The following is an 18,936-nucleotide window of genomic DNA, read 5'->3' on the forward strand; positions in this document are numbered from 1 at the left end:
AAATGTAATTTCACCAAAAGAAGTGTAAACAGTTAAGAAACATTAGTGAACATCATTGTGCTTCCGTATTACAATTGTTTTTTATATTACATACGCAGTGTTCGTGGTGAGGGTGTCACATTTTCGAGCTATTTAGTGACATACAGAGATAGGCAAAATAATGAGAACACCTGTACTTACTTGGGAATGGTTTACTAATAAGGGGTTGGACCCCCATTTGCCCGTAATACAGCTGCGATTCTTCTTGGAATACTTGCATATAATGATTATATAGTCTCCAGTGGAACGTTACGCCATTCTGCTCCGGAGTCTGCGTTCCAATACCGGCCACAAGGGTTCGATAATGCAGTTCAGTTGCACGCTCCTCATACCACTATAGTACTGTCCTGGCTGTGTGAATGGGTGCATTATCGTCGTGAAATATGGCATCATTGTTGGGGAACAACATTTGAATCACGGGGTGCATCTGATCACCTAATATTGTTCACGTAACTGTTGGCTCTAACACGGCCATTGAGAGTAATGAACTCTGTTAGGTTTTTCATTGCACGCCGATCTCGGCCTCTGAATGCAAATAAGAAGTGTCCACTACTCTTAAACAACCTGCATTGATTCCTACTCCTCACTGAACACGTACAGTCCAGCGCGACACGTGCCTTACTTACATTGTTGACGCCAAATACAACCATCCCATTACTACCACTGTTCATATTATATGCCTATCCCCTGTACACTTATTGCCACCCACACTCGTCAAACTTGTACAACACAACCTGCTTACAAACACATATTACACAACACGTCATGCAAGTGAAAATAATAGTAACAGTAGGGTTTCTGGTCCTTGCAAATTCATTTTACGGCATGACGTGTACTTTTGCTCCCTACACATAGAACGAAACAGATTTCAAATGTAAGGCATTAACTCTTTGTAAGTAATTTAACAACAGTTGTAATATGCAAGCATGATCATGTTCACTAATGTGTCTCACCTGTTTATTGTTCTTTTGGTGTTGTATTCGCAGATATTTGAAAATGGCCAGTAATGTGATATACATACAGACACGGTGCAATAAAGTCTCCCCGCATAATAAAATTGACAGCCGACGGTAGCCTTATCTTCTGACTCATTTGATGTGACCCGCTATGATTTTCTGTCCTGTGTCCATCTCTTCAAGTTAGAGCAGCACTTAACACGCAACTTCCTAAGTTATTTGTTGTATGTATTCTAAACCATTTTATTTACATAATTACGGAACGACTGGAAGAAACCGACCTCGGGCAGTATCAGTTTTGGTCCCGAAGTAATGTAGGAATGCGAGGCAACGCTGATCCTACATCGTATCTTAAATGACAGACTGAAAAAAGACAAAATTACATTTACGTTATTTGTAGATGTGGAGAAATTTTTTAGCACTGTTTAGTTTAACGCATTCTTTGAGACTCTGGAGGTATCAGGGATAAAGTACAGGCAGCAAAAGGTTACTCACAAAGTCTACAAAGGCAGACTGTAATCATAAGAGTCGAAGGTTATAGTCGGCGCACAAGCGATGGGACACAGCGTCTCCGAGGTAGCGATGAAGAGGCGATCTTCCCGATGAATATCAGGAATCCGGTAAAACATCAAATCTTCGACACCGCTGCGTCCGGAAAAAAGATTCTACGAGAACAGGACCAACGACGATTGAAGAGAGTCGTTCAGCGTGACAGAAGTGCAAACCTTCCGCAGATTGCTGCAGATTTCAATGCTGGACCATCAACAAATGTCAGCGTGCGAACCATTCAACGAAACATCATCGATATGGGCTTTTGTAGCCGAAGATCCACTCGTGTATTCTTGATGACTGCACAACAGAAAGCTTTACGCCTCGCCTGGCCTCGTCAACACCGGCATTGGACTGTTGATGACTGGAAACATGTTGCCTCGTCAGACGAGTCTCGTTTCAAATTGCATCTTGCGGATGGACGAGAGTGGGTATGGAGACATCTTCATGAATCCATGGACCCTGCATGTCAGCAGGGAACTGTTCAGGTTCGTGGAGAAACACTCTTCGGAGTTTAAACACTTCCGCTGGCCATCAAACTACCCAGAGCGTATCTGTGATGCCTTGCAATGTTCTGTTCAGAAGAGATCTCCTCCTCCTTGTATTGTTACGGATAATGGACGGCCCTGCAGGATTCATGGTGTCAGTTCCCTCCAGCACTACTTCAGACATTAAACACTTCCGCTGGCCATCAAACTCCCCAGAGCGTATCTGTGATGCCTTGCAATGTTCTGTTCAGAAGAGATCTCCTCCTCCTTGTATTGTTACGGATAATGGACGGCCCTGCAGGATTCATGGTGTCAGTTCCCTCCAGCACTACTTCAGACATTAGTCGGGTCCATGACACGTCTTGTTGCGGTGCTTCTGCATTCTTGCGGGGGGCCCTACACGATATTAGGCAGGTGTACCAGTTTTTTTTTAAATCTTCAGTGTAATAACACCCTCGATTTTGCGGGGCCGGTATCTGTTATTTACGGGCGAAAGAGAATCATAGCTTGAAGACTGTATCCAGATCATTTAAGGTTCTTATATGTCCATCCTTTTGACTGGAGGTCTTGGGGTCGGCCGACCACTATAGTAAGAAAATGAATCGACTACAGCCGCCCTTGTGGTTTTATTTAATGTGTAGTTACCAATTTCGACGCTTCAGTGCGCCTTCTTCAGGCCTTAGTTGATGCTGAAGGTGTTATCACAATCCATATATAGGCTGCACAGTGGCCAGCGTGATTTCCACAGACTGTAGCTGCGAAGTCAGCATTCCAACCAACTGAGATGGCAGTTGATGGCTGGAGTGCTGACTTCACAGTTAGAGATAGTCTGCGTAAATCAGTTATGTTGGCCACTGATGTAGCGTACATATGGATCGTGAAGATGGAGCACTGAAGCGCCGAAACTGGTAGCTACACAATAAATAAGATCTTAGGGACGACTGAAGGTGTTCCATTTTCTTACAATATTTAAGGTTCCGTGCTTGCGGCGTTCAGCTTTGCAAAACGCTTCGTGATGATCGGCAGCTAATCTCAGGGACGCTGTAGCAAGTTGCAAACGAATAAATGGCAGAATACTAATTGTATTCAGCCATTGCGTCTCCACATCACGATCCGTTAAGCTCGTGTTGGACGTTGGCTGTAACAGCAAAGGATTAAAACATTTCACTATCGTATAATCTATTAGGAGAACTGCTAAATGAGAAGTCATAGGACTTAAAAATAATTTACATTAATTTAATTACAAATGGTTCTAAAGCTAATACATGACAGTTACATCACATTTGTCAACTGAAAAGAAACATTAATTGAGGATACGCAAGGAACGCAGCTATAGTGCGTCGTATCAGTATAAAGGCTAGCAGAAAAGATAGGGATAGCCGGGCAGGAACGCTCTTCACGTATTTTCTAAACAAAAGAACGTATTACAAACTATCACAATGTGCCATAAGCTGACTGCCGTTATATATTTGAAATATTATTTATGAAATAATAATTACATTTCACAAAATTAATTTGACATAAGTTATTTGGCTTGGAAGTTTTTTATAGTATATAAATAGATTACTCCACTTGTTTGTACTTTCCGTTGTTTTTGCGACTTTAAATTTACGTAACATTACGTGGGTCTGTCCATGTAATGCTTGAAATCCCGGTGCGTTCGTATTCCATAGCAAACAGTGCTCTGCGACGCCAACTTGTTGGGTTACGTTATTGGAGTGTGCCGCTGATGTTCTCGTCATCAATATCGAGAGTGCGCGCTGTTTATCCAATACATGTCTAGTCACACTGGCACGATATCTGATACATCCCGGCCTTCCGTAAAACGAGGTCATCTTCGACGCTCTCGAGTAATGCCCATGTTTTATTGGGTGGGCGAAAGACACTTTTTGCTCAGTGCTTTTTTCAGTATGCGCCCGATTTTCCCAGCGCAAAGAAAAAACGAACACATCTGCCTTTCCGTGCAAGCTCTGATTTCCCTTATTCTGTTATGATGATCGTTTCTCTCTATGTACGTCAGCGTCAATAAAATATTATGCATTCGGAGGACAAAGTTGGTGACTGAAACTTCGTGAGAAGATTCCGCCGCAACGAAAAACGCCTTTGTTTTAATGATGTCCACCCCAAATCCTGCATCATTTGACTGACACTCTCTCCCTATTTCGCGATAGCAAAAACGTGCTGCTCTTCTTTGAACTTTCTCGATGCACTCTGTCAATCCTATCTGGTAATGATCCCACACCGCGCAGCAGTATTCTAAAAGAGGACGGATAAATGTATTGTAAGCAATCTCTTTAGCAGATCTGTTACATTTTCTAAGCGTTTTGCCAATATATTGCAGTCTTTGGTTCGATTTCCCCACAACATTTTCTACGTGTCCTTTCCGATTTAAGTTGTTCGTAATTGTAATTCCTTGGTATTTATTTGAATTTATGGCCTTTAGATTTGATTGATTTATCGTGTAACCGAAGTTTCACGGATTCCTTTTAGCACTCATGTGAATGACCTCACACGTTTCATTAATTAGAGTCAATTACCAATTTTCGCGCCATTCATATATCTTTTCTATATAGCTTTGCAATTTTTTTGATCTTCTGATGACTTTACTAGACAGTAAAAGACTGAATTATCTGCAAAAAATCAAGACGGCTGCTCAGATTGTCTCCGAAATCGTTTATGTAGGCGAGGAACAGCAAAGAGCATATGACACTACCTTAGGGAACGCCAGAAATTACTTCTGTTTTACTCGATGACTTTCCGTCAATTGCTACGAAACGTGACCTCTCTGACAGGAAATTACGAATCCAGTCACGTAACTGAGACGATATTCCATAAGCCCACAATTTCAGTACAAGCCGGTTGTGTGGTACAGTGTCAAATTCCTTTTGGAAATCTAGAAATACAGAGTCAGTGTGAAATCCCTTGTCAGTACCACTCAGCACTTCGTGTGTATGAAGAGCTAGTAACTAGTTGTGTTGACATTTGGGTCCTTTCGTGTCGTTGGTTTTTGAGAAGAATTAATTTCGGGTTGTTTGTGCTGCACTTGTGACCCCTACTCTACTGCTTAAGTCTGAAATAAAGCAATTTCAGACAAAACTTTCTTTAAGGGGACTGGTCCGTGAATACCAGGGGAAATCTTGAAAAATTGTCAGTTTTCTAAACAGTGTAACATGATTCTTTACGCTATTATCTTTAAAGCAGACCGTTGAAAAGATGATGCTGTCATAAATTGTGGTACAAAAAATTTTAATTATGATTATCAAAAATTTTGGAAATGAATTCAGGGTTTTTCTTCAAAAAAGCATTTTATCTTCGAAGCTAAGTCCCAAGAGTAGTCTACTTTTTAGTTGAGAGTGTTTTAAGGCAATATATAAAATTTCAGCTTTCTATCTTTAATAGTTTTTAGCGAAAGTGTACCAGAACATGAAATAATTTAACTTTCGGGAAATTCAAGTTACAGTTAAAACTTACGTTTTCTACTAAACTTGCGTGGCACTAATGCATCCCAGGTCCATATTCGTCTTGTTTCAAGTTGAAGATTTATGAAAGAAGGCAGCCCATACTTGGTTTTTCATTCCATCAAGGTCATTTTTAATTTGTCTTATGGCTTGTCCATAATAATACTGCAACGTGTCTGTTTCTTCGTCTGTAATCCGACAACGTCCACTAATGCACTTACCATCAGCCAATTTTTTTCCCTTCAGATTTCTCTGCAAGTTCCTCAGCCTTGTACCTAACCTTTGCTGGACATATCCAATACAAATCCATTTTTTCAATTTTTGTGTCAGCATAAAGTTTGGATTCACAAACTTTTTGGTACCCTTTTGAATCTGCATGTCCTACGTAAGATGTACATCACATCATATTTCTCCAATGACCTGTGAAATATCTTCACAACGCCTACAGATCGCATGCCTCCACTATAACCACTAAAATTAATCAAACATTGATTATTTTCAGTTCCACTAGTACAGCCATGACAGTAGTCGTAATACATTCCACATCAATGGTTTTACAATTGTCCAAGGAGGTAGCTGTCACTACACCATTTAAGGAACTATGGGTTCTTCGTTTCCAGGATGCATCCAAGGCTGGAGACATACATGTATTGCTCTCATTCATATCTACACTTTCCTGAATAGCATTTTTCATACTATCATTTGCTACTTGTTCTTAAGTGTGTAGAATAATTTTATTGTACCTATCAAACGTTGTAGGAAGAGGTAAGTCCACAAGAGTACAGAAAATTTGTGCACTTCTGTTGCCTATACACCTCATAGCATAAGGAAGTTTAATATTTGTGTTGTAGACTCTCTGTTTAGTTACGCCACAGGTACAACCACATTCGCTTATATCACAAAAATTACAAACAATTCTTAATTTTTATGCACAACCTTTTCTAGCACATATCTGCTCAACTACCTTCACACCAATATTGTAATTGTCAGCCGGCCGGGATGGCCGAGCGGTTAAAGGCGCTACAGTCTGGAACCGCGCGACGGCTACGGTCGCAGGTTCGAATCCTGCTTCGGGCATGGATGTGTGTGATGCCCTTAGGTTAGTTAGGTTTAAGTAGTTCTAAGTTCTAGGGGACAGATGACCTCAGATGTTAAGTCCCATAGTTCTCAGAACCATTTGAACCATCTTTGAACCAATATTGCCACATTCCTTACACTGCGAAAGCTTTATTTATTAGTTCAGAGAGAGGAGGGGGTTTAACAATAACACAACCTGAATCAATAGTTGACGTCTCTGCATTATCAGCATTAATACTGTCGAGCCCATTGTCCAAATATTTCAGTTTCAACTTCGAAGCGCTTGGAGTAGTTGAAGCTGATTCAAGTATTTAGTATTAGCAGAGTTAATCCGTTTGGTGAACTAATTTCCATAAAATTTACGTCGTTTAACACCGATCTTCTTAATTCTTCCCATTGCTTTCAAGCGAAATAAGAAACCCACGCATACAATAAGAAACACGCACACTATTACTTCGCTGTAAACAAAATATCCACTCCAAATACAACAGCGAACAATGACTAAACTCTCTGTATAAACAAAAGAAAAGCAACTGTAAAGCTTTCGCAGGTTAGCGTACTTGAGGGACGAAAAAGTCGTAATAACGAACACAAATGAGAGCAAAACTGTATTTTTAACAGAGCTGACTGTGTGCCATGGAATCGTCGTGGTGGGTAAAGCCACTTTTTTTAAATTCCTCTATTTTGGAACTTTCTGTAGTCCATTTTCCTGGAAGTGGACTTTTTCTCGTTCACAAAACTACAGAGAATTTTTTTAAGGCAGTTATTCACGTACAAGTCCACTTAACATTTTATTCTTATTCTGGTGTATACATTACATCCACCGCGTGTGTGCAGTTACTTTTGAATCACCCTCTATGTTGAAACTACAAACACGAAGATAGTATAAAAAGCGGTGGTTATGTGTTTTGAAATACACTACTGGCCATTAAAATTGCTACACCAAGAAGAAATGCAGATGATAAACGGGTATTCATTGGACAAATATATTATACTAGAACTGACATGTGATTACATTTTCACGGAATTTGGGTGCATAGATCCTGAGAAATCAGTACCCAGGACAACCACGTCTCGCCGTAATAACGGCCTCGATACGCCTTGTCATTGAGTCAAACAGAGGTTGGATGGCGTGTACAGGTACAGCTGCCCATGCACCTTCAACACGATACCAAAGTTCACCAAGAGTAGTGACTGGCGTATTATGACGAGCCAGTTGCTCGTCCACTATTGACCAGACGCTTTCAATTGGTGAGAGATCTGGAGAATGTGCTAGCCAGGGCAGCAGTCGAACGATTTCTGCATCCAGAAAGGCCCGTACAAGACCTGCAACACGCGGTCGTGCATTATCCTGCTGAAATGTAGGGGCCGTCCGGAGTGGCCAAGCGGTTCTAGGTGCTACAGTCTGGAACCGCGCGACCGCTACGGTCTCAGGTTCGAATCCTGCCTCGCACATTGATGTGTGTGATGTCCTTAGGTTAGTTAGGTTTAAGTAGTTCTAAGTTCTAGGGGACTGATGACCTCAGAAGTTAAGTCCCATAGTGCTCAGAGCCATTTGGACCATTTGGAAATGTAGGGTTTCGCAGGGATCGAATGAAGGGTAGAGCCACGGGTCGTAACACATCTGAAATGTAATGTCCACTGTTCAAAGTGCCGTCCATGCGAACAAGAGGTGACCGAGACGTGTAACCAATGGCACCCCATACCATCACGCCGGGTGATACGCCAATATGGCGATGACGAATACACGCTTCCAATGTGCGTTCACCGCGGTGTCACCAAACACGGTTACGACCATCATGATGCTGTAAACAGAACCTGGATTCATCCGAAAAAATGACATTTTCCCATTCGTGCACCCAGGTTCGTCGTCGAGTACACCATCGCAGGCGCTCCTCTCTGTGATGCAGCGTCAAGGGTAACCGCAGCCATGGTCTCCGAACTGATAGTCCACGCTGCTACAAACGTCGTCAAACTGTTCGTTCAGATGGTTGTCTTGAAAACTCAGGGATCGAGACGTGGCTGCACGATCCGTTACAGCCAAGCGGATAAGATGCGTGTCATTTCGACTGCTAGTGATATGAGACCGTTGTGATCCAGCACGGCGTATTACCCTCCTGAACCCACCGATTCCATATTCTGCTAACAGTCATTGGATCTCGACCAACGCGAGCAGCAATGTCGTGATACGATTAACCGCAATCGCGATAGGCTACAATCCGACATTTATCAAAGTCGGAAACGCGATGGTACGCATTTCTCCTCCTTACACGAGGCATCACAACAACGTTTCACCAGGCAACGCCGGTCAACTGCTGTTTGTGTATGTCAGCACGTTGTAGGTGTCACCACCGGCGCCTACCTTGTGTGAATGTTCTCAAAAGGTAATCATTTGCATATCACAGCATCTTCTTCCTGTCAGTCGGAAATTGCCGCAGAAAATTTCTTGTGAAGGAGTCTCTACTTCGTCTGGCTTGATGACAAGCAGAAGCGCTGAAAGGGTGGAGCATCCGGTCGCGTGTCGCCCGTTCTCGCCTGCCCTTGCCACCGCGCTCCGAGTTCGTCTCCCGGCCATAGCAGCTGGTACGGTAGCCCCGCGCTCCAGCCCAGCGCGCCCGCATTCCTCGCGCCTCGCGCAGACACCGGAGCAGCCGTCGTGAGGCGTGGCTGCCAACGCGTAGGAAGAGGGCCGCGACATGTGGACCGAGGTCGGCCGAGGGAGTGCGCGGGTCGGCCATCGACTCTGCAGTCCGGCTGAGTGGGTGGGTCAGTGGCGAGTCGAGGCACGCTGAGCCCACACTGCAGCCGCTGATTTATGGCGTCCGCTAGTGGTTGATGCTGAACGGTGCGCAATTGTTTCTCTGGCAGTTGTATGGTAATCGTAGATGAAATCGGAAAACCGACGCTAAACGTCACAGAGCAACTAAAACACTTGATTATCCGACGCGTAAAGGCAATTGATTAAAGTCTCACATCCCGTGTTTACCGAATTTGTCATTTTGTCTTCGACGAAAGAAACGCGGACAGTGTTTTCCATCACCTCAAGCCGCTGTTGTGCCCTCAAGATATCGTATTGAGTGGTGCCAACATAAGAGTGCTAAAAATTCACACAATACTGTATAACACCGACCTTATCCATTCCGGATGTACACTGAAGCGCCGAAGAAACTTGTATAGGCATGTGTTTTCAAATACAGATATATGTAAACAGGCAGAATACGGCGCAGCGGTCGGCAACGTCCATATAAGTCAACAAGTGTTCGGCCCAGATGTTAGATCGGTTACTGCTGCTACAATGGCAGGTTATCAAGATTTAAGTGAGTTTGAAGATGGTGTTATAGTTGGCGCATGAGCCATGGGACGGAACATCTCCGAGGTAGCAATGAAGTGGGGATTTTGCCGTACGACCACTTCATGAGTGTACCGCTAACATCAAGAATCCGGTAAATCATCATATCTCGGACATCGCTGCGACCGGAAAAACATCCTGCAAGAACGGGACCAACGACGACCGAAGAGAATCTTTCAACGTGACAGAAGTGCAACCCTTCCGCAAATTTCTGAACATTTGAATGCTGGGCCATCAACAACAGTCAGCATGCGAACCATTCAACGAAACATCATCGATATGGGCTTCTGAGCCAAAGGCTCACTCGCATACCTCTAATGACTGCATGACACATAGCTTTACGCCTGACCTGGACCCGTGTCAACACCGACATTGGACTGTAGACGACTGGAAACACGTTGCCTGGTCGGACGAGTTTCGCTTCAAATTGTATCGAGCGAATGGACGTGTACAGGTTTGGAGACAACCTCATGAATCCATGGACCCTCCGTGTCAGCAGGGGACTGTTCAAGCTGGTAGAGGCTCTGTAATTTTGTGGGGTGTGTGCAGTTGGATTGATATGGACCCATGCTACGTCTAGATACGACTCTGACAGGTGACACATACGTAAGCATCCTGTCTGATCACCTGCATCTGTTCACGTCCACTGTGCATTGCCTGCGGATGGACGTGTACGGGTATGGAGACAACTTCATGAATCCACGGACCCTGCATGTCAGCAGGAGGAGGCTCTGTAATGGTGTGTGGCGTGTGCAGTTTGATTGATATGGGACCCATGAAACCTCTAGATACGACTCTGACAGGTGAAACGTATGTAAGCATCCTTGTCTGATCACCTGCATCCATTCATGCTCATTGTGCGTTGCCACGGATTTGAGCTATTTCAGCTGGACAATGCGACACTCCATATACTCAGAATTGCTATACAGTGGCTCTAGGAACACTCTTCTGAGTTTAAACACCAGATTGAGCATATCTGGGATGCATTGCAACGTGCTGTTCAGAAGAGTCCTCCACCCTCTGGTACTCTTACCGATTTATGGGCAGCCCTGCAGGATTCACGGTGCCAATTACCTCCAGCACTACTTCAGACGAGTCGAGTCCATTCCACGTCGTGTTGCGGCATTTCTGTCTGATCGCAGGGGCCCTACACGATATTAGGCAGGTCTACCAATTTCTTTTGCTCTTCAGTGTATTTAAAAAGGCTTAAGAATATAAGATATAAAATGTAGACTGGCAATGGCAAGGAAAGCGTTTCTGAAGAAGAGAAATTTGTTAACATCGAGTATAGATTTAAGTGTCAGGAAGTCGTTTCTGAAAGTATTTGTATGGAGTGTAGCCATGGATGGAAATGAAACATGGACGATAAATAGTTTGCACAGGAAGAGAACAGAAGCTTTTGAAGTGTGGTTCTACAGAAGAATGCTGAAGATTAGATGGATAGACCATATAACTAATGAGGAGGTATTGAATAGGATTGGGGAGAAGAGAAATTTCTGGCACAACTTGACTAGAAGAAGGGATCGGTTGGTAGGACATGTTCTGAGGCATCAAGGGATCACCAATTTAGTATTGGAGGGCAGCGTGGAGGGTAAAAATCGTAGAGGAAGATCAAGACATGAATACACTAAGCAGATTCAGAAGGATGTAGGCTGCAGTAGTTACTGGGAGATGAAGAAGCTTGCATAGGATAGAGTAGCATGGAGAGCTGCATCAAACCAGTCTCGGGTCTGAAGACCACAACAACAACAAGAATTTTAAATAAAATATTCAGTGGCATTATTTTTCAGCACGCCTCCGTAGAAATTTCTTGCAGTTTCTCGATACCTTTCTTTCAGCCGCGGTAAGTCGACCAGTAGGTGCAGTTCTCACAATGACGTAGTCCCGAGGAAGGTGGAAAGCCAGTCGCAGACTCCTGTTCTGAATGATTAAGCTTTTCCATTACGGATGATTTACAACCCGTTACTGTTAATTGAATGTAAATACATAAAACTGCAATTGGTCACTTTTTTGAATAGTTATTTATCATTCCATGAACCGTTTTTCGAATCGTTTCAGGTTCATCTTCAGATCGTTTTCTGGGAATTACATCACTATTTCTAACATAATGCTGGGTGCTGGCTTGCCATAATGTGGGCGCCCATACTGTCGCATCGGCTACAATGCCCGAAACAACCGCTGCCTACTCGAGGAGATTTCGTATGAGGCACTTGTTGATAACAAGATAGGTGTGAGAGAAAGCGTAGAGAGTGAGTTGAGAACCAGTTGTCCCTGAGTGGTCCGAAGCCCCTGTCGCGTACGTCGTCTGTGTGCTGGTGCCACGTCAGACGTATGTCCGGCTTGACACCGAGGAGTCGGGCAGATGACGCCCAGTTTGCGGCTGTTGCTCTGACTATGACGTCTGACAGAGGTGCTGGCACTAACCTCTCCGTAATGATGACCTGCGTCTTGTTTGAGTTGAAAGCTAGACATCGTTTTGTTTCCCAGACGCCGGGTTAATTTATTGACGTCTAAGTCTCCGTTGCAGTATCTGTGAATTTAGGTTCTCGATGCACAAGGCTGTGTAGTCAGCATATGAGACTAGCTACACCCGTGATGCTGTGGAGATATCTACTGTGCACAGCGGATGTAGAATCTGGCCTTACTGTACACCGCCGGTGACGGGACGACTTGATGGCACTCAGTCTGCGGTTTGTACTTGGAAGGTTGTCTCGCGTGTTGTGTTGGGACTCCGTGCGTTACTGACATCCTGTAGTCCCTCATGCCACACGGAGTCTACACCCTCTGTTGGACCCCGCTACTTAATTACTTAATTAATTAGTTTCATGTTCCACAGATTATCTGCACGATTCTTTTATAGAAATTATGTGGAACGAGTCAGTTTACAAGATACGAGTGTGTACACAGGATTGGTGTTAATGTTTATGAACACTTTATTTTGTAGTCCTAGTCATGCAAGTAAACTTAAAAACAAGGCTTTTTTTCTCATTTAAGTGCGGCGTCTAGGAAGCCTGCCGGCCGGGGTGGCCGAGCGGTTCTAGGCGCTACAGTCTGGAACCGCACGACCGCTACGGTCGCAGGTTCGAATCCTGCCTCGGGCATGGATGTGTGTGATGTCCTTTGGTTAGTTAGGTTTAAGTAGTTCTAATTTCTAGGGGACTGAAGACCTCAGAAATTAAATCCCACAGTGCTCAGAGCCATCTGAACAATTCTAGGAAGCCTGCTTACTCGGTTCGCTAGACAAACATTCAAACCGGTCGTTCTAGTGAGTTTTATTACAAAAAGTAGACATACAGTACTTAACTTTTGCAATTACACAGATGTGTCGGAAGCAAAGGGCGAAATACAAAATGATCAATCTTTTTCAGCATAAACTGTCCCAAGTCTTGGCTACATAGATGGTATAAAAGAAGTGGCTAGAGTTGACGCTGCTATAGAACTGGGTCGTCACCAGTCCAGTTTCCTTTAAAACGTCTTTTTCCAAAATATTCCAGAAAGAAATGGACAGAAGAGTAATCGTACTTTTAAGTAAAAACAATTCATTTAAAACATCGCAGTTCGCATTCCAGAAGGGTTGCTGAATAGAGAATGCTATTCACATGTTAAGCGACCAAGTATTACAAACCTTAAATACTGAAATATTGCCAGTTGCTACTTTTGTGGTTTTTCCAAGACTTTCGATTGTTTAGATTATGTTACTATCTTGGAGAAACTTAGGTTTTATGGAAATGATACCGTTACGCTCAACCTATGTCCTCTTTGCATAGGGGCCACTGCTGTCGCGTTCTCGTCCTGGAGACAGGTCGGTCAGCGTGAGATTGGCTGACGTCTTCTCACAGCCATCTTTTCGCTATCGTTCCCGACTGGCATGCAGGCGCTTGACTTCACGCCGTAACGTTTAGGATAATCCATTTTCAGAGAACCACTTAATAATTCCTTGTAAAACGAATAAGAGTGAGTTACGTTCCCTTGTATAAAGGTACTCAACAAACCAAGAATGAATTGATTCCTGTGGGACTCGCTTTGTGATTTCACCTAAGTCACTAAAATTTTCTACCTCTCCAACAATGCCTTAATTATTCAGCATAATGTTTTGCATTCACTTTGTTAAGTATTATTGAAATCGGTTGAGTGTAAAGGTATCAGTTATATAAAACTTAAGTTCTTTCAAGACAGTAACGTAACCTACAAAATCGAACATCTTGGAAAAATCACAAAAGTAGCAACTAGCAATATTTCAGTGTTTAAGGTTTGTAATAGTTGGTCGCTTAACATGTGAATAGCATTCTCTACTGAGCAACACGTCTGGAATGCGAACTGCGATGTTTTAAATGAGTTGTTTTTATTTAAAAGTACGATTACTCTTCTGTCCATTACTTCCTGGATTATTTTGGAAAAAGACGTCTGTAAGGAAACTGGAGCATAATTATTTAATGCTTTCTTGTCACTTTTCTTCTAAGCGGTATTTTAATCTGCCTAGAAAATTCTTGTTTCACTGATGCTTTGCGTACGTCACAAAGGACATGACTTTTTAAGTTAGACCGCCGGCCGCGGTGGTCTAGCGGTTCTAGGCGCTCAGTCCGGAACCGCGCGACTGCTACGGTCGCAGGTTCGAATCCTGCCTCGGGCATGGATGTGTGTGATGTCCTTAGGTTAGTTAGGTATAAGTAGTTCTAAGCTCTAGGGGACTGATGACCACAGGTGTTAAGTCCCATAGTGCTCAGAGCCATTCTTTTTTTAAGTTAGACCAAATTTTCAGAATTCTCTTTGAAATTGTATCAACACTATACCGAGCCTTTTCTTTTAGAATTCTTGTAAACTCGTTAATTTCAGTGATGGATGCTGGTACTACTTCCGGTTGCTTAAAGTTTTGTGGAATGCTATTTTTAGTGTACTCGCTTGCTACTTCCACTGAACCATTTAATCCTAGTGTTGCTGCCACTTTTAGAAAATGACTGTTAAAAGCACGTGCATCTTGTTGGAAGGAGGAGGAGCTTATGGGCGCTCAATGTCGAGGTTACTAGCGTTGCGGCTTGCGAATTATCACTCACAACATTGTAGTCTCACAATACAGCAGCTCACATACATACGCACGCGGCGGAATGATACCGAGCAACGCTCAGTTTCCGCCAGTGTGGCAAGCGGTGCACAGTAGGCCGGACCGGGATTTGGACTTTAGCCGTACGTAGTCTTGGTCGTTTAACGCCTGCGCAGCCGGTAACCCGAATGACACTGTTGTACTGCATGGAGCATCTGCACCCTGCTGGATAAAGCAGACGCACGTAAATACACTCCTGGAAATGGAAAAAAGAACACATTGACATCGGTGTGTCAGACCCACCATACTTGCTCCGGACACTGCGAGAGGGCTGTACAAGCAAAGATCACACGCACGGCACAGCGGACACACCAGGAACCGCGGTGTTGGCCGTCGAATGGCGCTAGCTGCGCAGCATTTGTGCACCGCCGCCGTCAGTGTCAGCCAGTTTGCCGTGGCATACGGAGCTCCATCGCAGTCTTTAACACTGGTAGCATGCCGCGACAGCGTGGACGTGAACCGTATGTGCAGTTGACGGACTTTGAGCGAGGGCGTATAGTGGGCATGCGGGAGGCCGGGTGGACGTACCGCCGAATTGCTCAACACGTGGGGCGTGAGGTCTCGACAGTACATCGATGTTGTCGCCAGTGGTCGGCGGAAGGTGCACGTGCCCGTCGACCTGGGACCGGACCGCAGCGACGCACGGATGCACGCCAAGACCGTAGGATCCTACGCAGTGCCGTAGGGGACCGCACCGCCACTTCCCAGCAAATTAGGGACACTGTTGCTCCTGGGGTATCGGCGAGGACCATTCGCAACCGTCTCCATGAAGCTGGGCTACGGTCCCGCACACCGTTAGGCCGTCTTCCGCTCACGCCCCAACATCGTGCAGCCCGCCTCCAGTGGTGTCGCGACAGGCGTGAATGGAGGGACGAATGGAGACGTGTCGTCTTCAGCGATGAGAGTCGCTTCTGCCTTGGTGCCAATGATGGTCGTATGCGTGTTTGGCGCCGTGCAGGTGAGCGCCACAATCAGGACTGCATACGACCGAGGCACACAGGGCCAACACCCGGCATCATGGTGTGGGGAGCGATCTCCTACACTGGCCGTACACCACTGGTGATCGTCGAGGGGACACTGAATAGTTCACGGTACATCCAAACCGTCATCGAACCCATCGTTCTACCATTCCTAGACCGGCAAGGGAACTTGCTGTTCCAACAGGACAATGCACGTCCGCTTGTATCCCGTGCCACCCAACGTGCTCTAGAAGGTGTAAGTCAACTACCCTGGCCAGCAAGATCTCCGGATCTGTCCCCCATTGAGCATGTTTATGACTGGATGAAGCGTCGTCTCACGCGGTCTGCACGTCCAGCACGAACGCTGGTCCAACTGAGGCGCCAGGTGGAAATGGCATGGCAAGCCGTTCCACAGGACTACATCCAGCATCTCTACGATCGTCTCCATGGGAGAATATCAGCCTGCATTGCTGCGAAAGGTGGATATACACTGTACTAGTGCCGACATTGTGCATGCTCTGTTGCCTGTGTCTATGTGCCTGTGGTTCTGTCAGTGTGATCATGTGATGTATCTGACCCCAGGAATGTGTCAATAAAGTTTCCCCTTCCTGGGACAATCAATTCACGGTGTTCTTATTTCAATTTCCAGGAGTGTACTTCAAAAGCGACTGTTCGCTGTTACCTGTGCTTATATTCAAAAAAGTTTATAAATTTTAAAGGCCAATATTTTATGAAATAATAAACCGCAGACGTTTCTGTTACGTGTTTTCGTAATAACTTAAAAGGTATCCCTCATATTAAATGACAACATTTTCTTAAATCCACGAAATTTATATCTAGCGATTGGCAAAGTTCGACTTAATTGTCATTTTAATATGGTTGTTGCTGTTTTCTCTCCTTGAAGTTCTATAAGTATCGCAGTGACTACTGTTCCCTGCATCACACTTGGCGCCAATTGTGTAATGGACCCTCTGCCATGTCACCTATTTAACGAAAGATGGGCGCCAAATCACTTAATCTGAACCAAAACAGATCGAAATTGCAGGGTTATCATTGAAGGAAAATAGATAACATGGAACCACGTAGGTTAAAACAAACAACTCAGTTATTAACTTGTAAAGAGATGATGTTTACGGCGCCGAATCCGTGAACGGGCGGAAAAGGAGTGCAAATTTTCGTTCCCCGTAGCACCAGGAGGAAGAGAGGGAGGTGAGCCCATCGTCTCATTTACCCCGAGAAATGTCTCGGGTAGTCAAATTGACTTCATACTGACAAGGATGCCACCCGGCTGTCGGACTTTTGTAATTTTTTTTTATATCTATGGTAATGTAAAGTTCAGAACTCAAATATGAATGGCCCAAAGCAGTTAGATGAAATTCTCAAAAATTCTCGAGAAAATAGATTTTGAAATTTTCCGACCATCCTTAATAACATACAGTACGTTAATTTTTCAAGAACCAGCTTGGCTCTGTGTAGTTTGTTATCTCCCCCCTCCTTCCTAATTCCATCTATTGTCTATATTAGTCTTTTATCAAGATTTGAGAGGAGCGAAGATTACAATAAACTTTCTAGTTTACTTAGCTCGTCATGTAGAGCTATCTCCAGTTCTTCTTGTCCAGGGGTCTGATTCTTGAAGCTGAAAATGTCACATTTTAAGTCCTTACGGTTGAATTGATTCAAATAAATTTGATGATGTTGCTGCAGAATTTTTGTTTTTCGTAAACATATTTTTTCACATTTTAGTGTATCATACAGTCTTTTCATTTTTCACGTTAATAAAGTCGAAATTACATTGTTCGCACAAAATACAAAAAAACGTCCGATCGCATCAGAGGCATGCTTATGACTCTCACAATCTACGGAAAAGATTTGCAATTTTCCTTGACAAATGAATTTCTATTAATTTCGATTATTATTTCATAAAGGAGTCCAGAAATGAAAATAGTAACCAGTACAGGATTGAGTACTTAATGGTAGAAATTTTAAGTGTGCCATTAATTCGTTATTTCAAATGTTTCTAAAAAAAAATTAACTAAACATTCAGAACGATACTCGATTACAACATTGGAACTAAAGTATTTTGTAAAGTAATTCCTTTTTATAAATTTTAGCCTGAAATATAACATAATGTGTACAAAATTATATGAAAGTTCTCAGAAAAGCAACTGAGATAATACTGATCTGTCCAAAACTCGAAAAATACTACTGGTATCGACAACTACTGTTGAGGAAAAGTAATTCTGGAGGAAGGTGTACCATTAAAAGTTGATCAAAGTTAGGGCCAACATACAGCTGCATTCCAAGCCATGTGTAAATGAGCAGAAAATAAAACTAGACAACGAGTTCACCTTGAAAGGGGTATAAGGCAAGATATTTTTATTGGTGACTGCGGACAGTGTACTGAACAACATGACGTCAGTATTTACTTCATTTGGATACTAATAATTATAGCTATTAGGAGCAGTATGTTTTCGGTTGGTCAGTACCCCCAATTACATGTGGCGAAAGCAAGCCGTTAATGCTTATTTTGCCCTGGGCAATAATTCGGGTTTTGAAGTGTGGACGCATGGTCACAAAACGATAGGTTCTACTGACACGTGTAGTCCACCTGGCGATGCAATTACGGCCGTGCAGAAAACATCAGGTAGTAAATTATGTCACGTGGTTGAGGGAAAGCTGTTAGACATGGAGAAAAAAACAATTAACATGCTGAAGTGGGTAGATATTAAGATACCAATGATCACAATATCTATAGTTATACCGCTAACACCCTGTCTATAACACATTACCAAGCAGCACCATACCATGATTATTCTCCTTATTTCTTAAAAACGAACACTGAAAAATCACGACACATGCCAAACACCCGGAAAGCTTTAGCCACATACTAAAAATAATAACCAAATCATAAATACAAGAAGAAGAAGAAGAAGAAGAAGAAGAAGAAGAAGAAGATGATGATG

The 18,936-nt window shown here is 43.6% G+C and overlaps 1 protein-coding gene across 1 annotated transcript in view; it reads left to right on the forward strand.

Annotated features, from left to right (window-relative positions):
- The window catches only part of LOC124605842 (chitooligosaccharidolytic beta-N-acetylglucosaminidase-like), a 306,694-nt gene that overhangs the window by 178,373 nt on the left and 109,385 nt on the right, over window positions 1–18,936 (forward strand). The window lies entirely within an intron of this gene.

Source organism: Schistocerca americana, chromosome 3 (genome assembly GCF_021461395.2).
Source record: "Schistocerca americana isolate TAMUIC-IGC-003095 chromosome 3, iqSchAmer2.1, whole genome shotgun sequence".
NCBI lineage: Eukaryota > Metazoa > Arthropoda > Insecta > Orthoptera > Acrididae > Schistocerca > Schistocerca americana.